The 6,859-nt window shown below is 49.3% G+C and overlaps 1 protein-coding gene across 1 annotated transcript in view; it reads left to right on the forward strand.

Moving 5' to 3' along the window:
* The first annotated feature begins 205 nt into the window (after positions 1-205).
* The window catches only part of Arhgap8 (Rho GTPase activating protein 8), a 46,664-nt gene continuing 40,010 nt past the window's right edge, over positions 206-6,859 (forward strand). Inside the window, exon 1 of the mRNA XM_028788723.1 lies at positions 206-222. The gene's annotated coding sequence lies outside the window, so the exon portion shown is untranslated. The remainder of the gene's footprint in view (positions 223-6,859) is intronic.

Here is a 6,859-nt window from a genome sequence, read left to right on the forward strand (position 1 = left end):
CGCATCTCAAAAGCGGGTAAACGTGAGGAGTGGCAGCGGGTGAGGAGGCGGCACAGGGCCAGTGTCCCTCAGCTCCTTCCCGCCTAGAGCTAGAACCTCCTACCCTGGTCCCTCCCACCCTGGAGACTCCGGGCTGTGCGCTCTCTGACGTTGGGCGGGGCCTGCCGGGGAGGGGCCTGCCTGGGGGCCGGCCAGGTGAGCGGCGGGATTTGCAGAGACCAGGTGAGGTGCTCGGTGGTCCGGTGAGTCCCCCCTTGGGGACCTGCTCGGGTAGGGAGGCGCGGCTCCTATCCCTGGCCCCGGTCTCTTCCCGTCCCAACTTCTCCTGGTGTTCCTCTCCTCTCCACCTTGTCCCTGCTTTCTGTTCCCCCTGCCCTCCTTCCGACCCGGGTTCTGTCCCCTTTGGGCCCCCGGGATTAGCACATGCAGTAGCCCCTTGGCTCCCTCACCAAACCTGAGCGCATCAAGGTGGCATCATTCCCGCCTAACAGGTGGCAACACTGAGGTCGGGGCGGATGCTGAAGATGCACTTGGGGCCCTGAGGCTGGGGTCTGTCTGGTCACCTTGTCACACTGGGTGCAACTCTCAGGATTTATAGGCCGCAGGCCTGGGAAGTCCCCACTTAGGTAAAAGCAGGCTGCCGCGGGCTTCTTTCGCTTTCCCAAACCTGGCAAAGGCCTTCTGAGAATTCGAGAATTCTTAGGAGGGAGGTGCAGTCGGTGTAGCTAGCTGCCGGGGCCCTGCTAGGGGAACTGCGGAGGCCACTGGGGGGAGGGGTGGCATTCCTTCGTTCTTTTGGCTGGTGTGGGAAAAGGACCTGGAGGTCCCAGGTTCTGCTCTGGGACTAGCAGATTCGAGTGCGCGCGCTGTTAGCCAGAGTCAGGGCGAACTTGGGTCGAGGTGAGAACTCAGTTCGCCTTAACAGCTTGGAAAGTAGGCAGTCTTCACTGGCCTCGGTTGTTTCAGGATATGTATATGAGTTCCTTGTAGAATGCCCCATCAAACCTTTCCCCCAGTCTGAGCCGGGATGGAAGGTGGGGCAGGTAACTGGAAGTCTGAGCCCAGCTGTTCCCAGAGATCAGGTCAGCCTCTTGTCTGTTCATAGCTCTCAGGAATCCAGAATCAGCTCTCGGTGATCGAAGCCAGGGGTTGTGGGGACTTTCCTGGAGGAGGCTGCAGTAGAGCTGGAAGATGGGGTGGGAGATAGGCAGGAGGGTGTGGCCCGTATTTTGGTGGGTGGTCTAGAAGAGGTCGAGATGGGCGTGTCCCGGGTATGTACTTGGATCAGCTCACAGTAAAGCGCAGTTTTGGAGAACTGTGTAAGGTTGAAGGTTTCCTGTCAATGATGGGCATGAATGTGGCCTCAGTTAAAGAGAACAGCAGGATATAGCTAAGTTAGTAGAACCTCTGCCTAGCACACACAAAATCCTGGGTTTGTTTTCCTGCGACACATAAACCAGGTGTGTGGTGTCCTGAGGCTGTAATCCCAGGACCTTTTATCAGATTGAGGACAGAAAGCCCTCTATGATGGCTACACATTGAGCTTGAAGCCAGCCTCAGTGTGTGAGACCTTGTCTCAATAATAAACCAAAATATATAACAGGGTAGACAACAGCTGTCACCTAGAGGTGCCTGACCCTAGACTTTAACCACACGAGAAAACCATCCACCCCAATACCTGAATCACCCTCATCTCACTGATGGGGGACACTGAGGCACTGGTTGGTCACATGAGACAGGTAAAGCTTCCAGGGAATTTTGGGAGAGCTTGATTTTGTTTTTCTTTTATTTTTGGAGACAGGTCTCATTATTTAGCCCAGGCTGGTTTTAAACTCAAGGCAATCCTCCTGCCCCAACCTTTCAAAAGCTGATGCTACAAAATGAACCACTACACCTAGTCTGATTACTGGGTTTTGAGCCAGTCACTTTCCTCGTGGGGAGTAGCCTCTGTATCTGCAAAGTGTTCTGGTGGCTCACCCGTCCTCCTTCCCAAGCCCAGCCCTTTCTAGCAGAGGGTGTATCATCCTCACATGCTGATTGCCTGGTTTCTCAATCACACCAGCCTCCTGAGATGGTAGCGGCACTGCCCACTTCTACAGAAGAGGAAACAGAGGCAGAGGAGTCATGGTCTTAGTGCTAGCACATGGAAAGCCAGGCTTGGCATCCACCTTTGTGAGAGCAGGCTGGTGTAAATTGGAGATGTTTGGAAGCCCCCCCAGCAACTGCCTGCCCTCCTGAAGTCTGCAGTGAGAGGCAGACAAACAGGCATCCCCACACTCTCACCCTCAATTGCCCAAGGAAGTTCTGGAAAGTTCTGGAAGATCTCACCTCTGGCAAACCCGAGGTCCATGGCTTCCACTTAAAAGGGAATTTCAGGACACAGGGAAACAGAGTTGAAGTTTAGCTAAAAGTAGAAAGGAAAGTGCTCAAGAAAAGAAAACAACACAAGGGGAGGCTGCCCGATGAAAAGAATCTTTAAGGGCTGGAGAAATGCCACGGCCCTTAACAGCACCCATTGCTCTTACACAGAACCTGGGTCTAAGCACCCATGTAGTGGCTCACAATCACCTGTAACTCCAGTTCCAGGGAATCCAACACCCTCTTCTGACTGCAATGGGCTTATGCAGGCAAAACATCTGTATTTGTAAAATAAGATACATAAATCTAAAAAATAAATTATAAAGACTGTTTTTAAAAAAATATTTTATTTTAAATTTGTGTGTATGTATGGGAAGGGAGTAGGTGTGTGCACAGGAGTGCAGGTTCCTGTGGAGACCATAAGAGGGTGTCAGATCCCCTGGGGCTGGGTTCCAAGTAGTTGTGAACTACCTGAGGTAGGTTCTGGGAACTGAGTTTGAGCCCTCTGCCATCTCTCCAGTCCCTAAACGACTCTTGTTGATGTTTGGATACAGGGTCTCTTTATGTAGCCCTGACTGTCCTGGAACTTTCAATTTAGGTCAGATTGGCCTTGAACTCACAGAGATCCTCTTGTCTCTTGCTTTCTGAGTGCTGGGATTAAAGTCATGCACCACCATGACTGTCTTCTAAAAGATAATTTTTACATAAGTGTTAAGCACTGGTGTTAAAAGAATAAGAGGATTGTTTAAGGAAAGAATTAAGATATAGCCAAGCATGGGTATGGGCTTCTCAAGGGAGAGTTAATAAATATCTTAGAACTAGCCATACATACCATTTTATTGTGACTTACAGGTGACATCTCAGAAGGTGGCTAAGAATCTCGCCTTTTGTTTTTTTTTCTCTCTCTCTCTTTGCTTGGTAAAATTACGGGGTGGCTCTGGAGGTGGGTGACATTCTAATAAAGTTAAATCAAGCACCACTAAGGTTGCACAAGGGTCTTGGGGTGTGTTTTCCTGTAAATGGGGTTTCAGGTAAAAAAAAAAAAAAAAAAAAAAAAGAAAAACCCTAGACAGTCAAAGGTTTCAAGCTAGGAATAGAGACCATAAGCAGGTATCGAACGGGCTAGAATTCTGTTTCTCACCTGGGAAGAAGCCTCGGGTGTAAGGGCACCTTTCTCTTTTCATGACTAAAAAAATTTTCCCTGCCTATCTAACCTGTGTCACAGACGTTAGCATTGTGAAATAATTAAGTTTTCTGTCTCGTGCTGAAACTCAACTTCCCCTGCTCTTTGGTTGAATTTGATGCTTGAGGAAGAAGTCCCACAGGTATCTAGTGACCTCGTGGGTGGCTGCTGTGGATGGCTTGGAGCTGGACTACTATGTGGGACTTCTGGCTGCCCGTTCTATCCAGGCTTCTGGGTTCCTGGAAGTAAGCTGGGTAGGTGGCTCTCCCTAAGTCAGTTCTTGGGATCCCTGTCTTCTCATCTCTGTCATAGGCATCGTAAGACCATTTGAAAGTTGGAGGATAAGATAATATGGGTGTTCAGAGGAGGCGGTGCAGTGGTTAACATCTGGGAATAGGGGCTCCACACCCTGTCACAGGCTGTGTGACCTTGAGTCAATTGCTAGCCACTCTATGCGTTGGTTTCCTCATCTGTGAAGTTTCGTACTTGTGATGGTTTGCATAAGCTCGACCCAAGGAGTAGCACTATTAGGAGGTGTGGCCCTGTTGGAGTGGGTGTGGCCCTGTTGGAGTGGGTGTGGCCCTGTTGGAGTGGGTGTGGCCTTGTTGGAGTAGGTGTGTCACTGTGGGTGTGGGCTTTAATACCCTAGTCCTCGCTGCCTGGAAGTCAGTATTCTGCTAGCAGCCTTCAGATGAAGATGGAGAACTCTCAGCTCCTCCTGCACCATGCCTGCCTGGATGCTGCCAAGTTCCTACCATGGTGATAATGGACTGACCCTCTAAACCTGTAAGCCAGCCCCCAGCTAAATGTTGTTCTTTTAAAAGTTGCCTTGGTCATGGTGTCTGTTCACAGCAGTAAAACTCTATGACAATACTCTACAGTCATGGAGAGGCCAGAATGAGTAGATTTTTTGTGAGTGCCTCAAACGAGTCACACAGCTTTGTGAGTGATTATGTTAGCCGTTACTCTGTGGCCTTTGGGGCAGGCCTAGGTGTTGAGTGAATTTGTATGTTGCAGATCCTCCCCTGCTGAAGGCCAGCCAGCTCCATCTTAGCAGCAAGAAATGACCTTTCAGCTGGAAGGGGCCAGGAACTCTCAGAAGGAACTGGTTAGGCCGGTCTGGATTCTGGAGACTTCCAGGAGTCACCTTGCCCTTCCTTCACTGGAGGGACTTGGTGCCTGGGCCGGGGTTTGCTGGGCTTGTGATCTACAGTAAATTAAAACTCTGGGGTCCCAGGATAAGTTGTGAGCTAGTGTCTCGGTCTCCCTGAGGTCTCTGCAGATGTGTCACCTACTCTCAGACTGGACAGGTGGGTTTGTGTGTGCCTGTGTGTGTGTGTGTGTGTGTGTGTACATGCTCCTGTGTACCTGTGTGTGTGTGATAGTAGGTTTTATTTCTCTATCTTTAAAAAGATTCATTTTATGTTTTATGTCCTTTCTCTGTCTCTTGTCTCTCTGTCTCCCCACCTCCTCTGTGTATGATAGTAGATTGTTTTATTTATTTTTCCATCTTTAAAAAGATTTGTTTTATGTTTTTTCCATGCATGTGCATGTCTGTGTGTATGTGTGTGTGTGTGTGGTGTATGTGTGTGTACACTGTTGATCAGAACCCTCAGAGACCAGAATAGGGCATCAGATCCTTAGAACTGGAGTTTCAGGCAGTTGTACGCCACCTGATGTGGGTGCTGGGACCCAAGTTCAGGTCCTTGAAAGAGCTGGAGCTCCCAACCATGGAGCCACCTCTGCAGCCCCCAATTATCCATTTTGGAAAACAAAATCTGTTTTATTTTTTATTTTTATTTTTTCATTATACATATGTGTGTGTACCTGTGTGTCTGTATATGTGGGTTTGTACATGTGAGTGCAGGTGCCCAGAAAGGCCAGAGGGGTCTTGGATCCCCTGGAGTTGAAGTCACAGATGGCTGTGAACGACTCTGGGAACTGAACTTCACTCCTCTATAAGAGCAGTGTTCCCAACTACTGAGCCATTTCTCCAGCCCCATTTAACTACTAAAGATTTATTTATTTTATGTGTATGAGTATTTTGCCTACCTATATGTCTGTGTGCTGTGTGTGTGAGTGTTTTGTTTATGTGTGCCGTGTGTGTGTGTGTGTGTGTGTGTGTGTGTTGCCCCAGAGGTCAGAAGAGGGTGTCAGGTCCCCTGGAACTAGAGTTATGGATGGTTCTAACTCCTGTTAAACATGGGAAGGTCAGCGTAGAACTGTTGGGTCCCTGACGATGCCATTTGAGCTCCCAAGCTGCAGACTCGAATCCAGACTGGATTTCAGCCAGTGATGATGGTTGAAGCTGCTTACAGATCCCTTATCTGGTGTGGGACTGTGTGTTCTAGGTAACAAAGACAGTTTGTGCAAAGGTCAGAGGTGGTCACAGCGTGGTGTTTGAAGAGTGCCTGAAGCCCATGCAGCTAAAGGAGAAGGGAGTGGGTGGAAGTGTTCCTTCATGTTTTCTGGAAGGCAGCATTGGGTGGGGGATGGGACTTCAGGAAGTTATCCATGTGAAAAAAGTTGAAACAGGAAACATCAGGTAGGCATTGTGAAGTCAAGTCTGGTGCTAGGGTCCGGATGTTGGGTGTGTGTGTTCTGATGGTTTTTTATTCTTAACTCAACATACCTAAGATCACCTGGGAAGAGGGGACTTCAACTTTGGAATTGCCAGGTCAGACTGGCTTGTGCAGCTATGTCTGTTGACATGGTTGATGATTTGCATGGGAGGGTCCAGCCCACTGTGGGCAGCACATCCAGAGGCAGGTGGTTTAAGCATGTTGTCTAAGCTCTGCCCCACAGTTACCTGGCAACAGCCAGGCATGCATGACTCACTATGAAAGGGGCTGCTTGCCCCCTCCTCTCTCTCTTGCTCTCACTGTCCCCTCACCCCTTTCCTCCTCTCTCCCCTTCCCCCATCTCTCTCCACATGCTCATGACCAGTCTCTACTTCACTATTCCTCTCTCTCCCTCCCTCCCTCCCTCCCTCCCTCCCTCCCTCCCTCCCTCCCTACTCTGCTCTGTCTCCCTCTCTCTGCCTTTCCCTGTCTCTACTACCCTCTCAACTCCTTTCCCCATGCCCTGAATAAACTCTGTTCTATACTATACTGTTGTCATTGTCATCGTGGTGTGGCTGGTCCCACAGGGGGAAGGGATGCCTCAGCATGGTAGAGGCACCCCCTTTCCCCACACCTGACGACACCTCCACCAAACATAGCCCCTCCTCTGTTTATCTTTTTATAAACACACCAAGTGGGCCTGGGCTAGCAATATATATATATATATATATATATATATATATATATATATATATAT

The sequence above is a fragment of the Grammomys surdaster genome, unplaced genomic scaffold, assembly GCF_004785775.1.
Source record: "Grammomys surdaster isolate TR1022 unplaced genomic scaffold, NIH_TR_1.0 125767, whole genome shotgun sequence".
NCBI lineage: Eukaryota > Metazoa > Chordata > Mammalia > Rodentia > Muridae > Grammomys > Grammomys surdaster.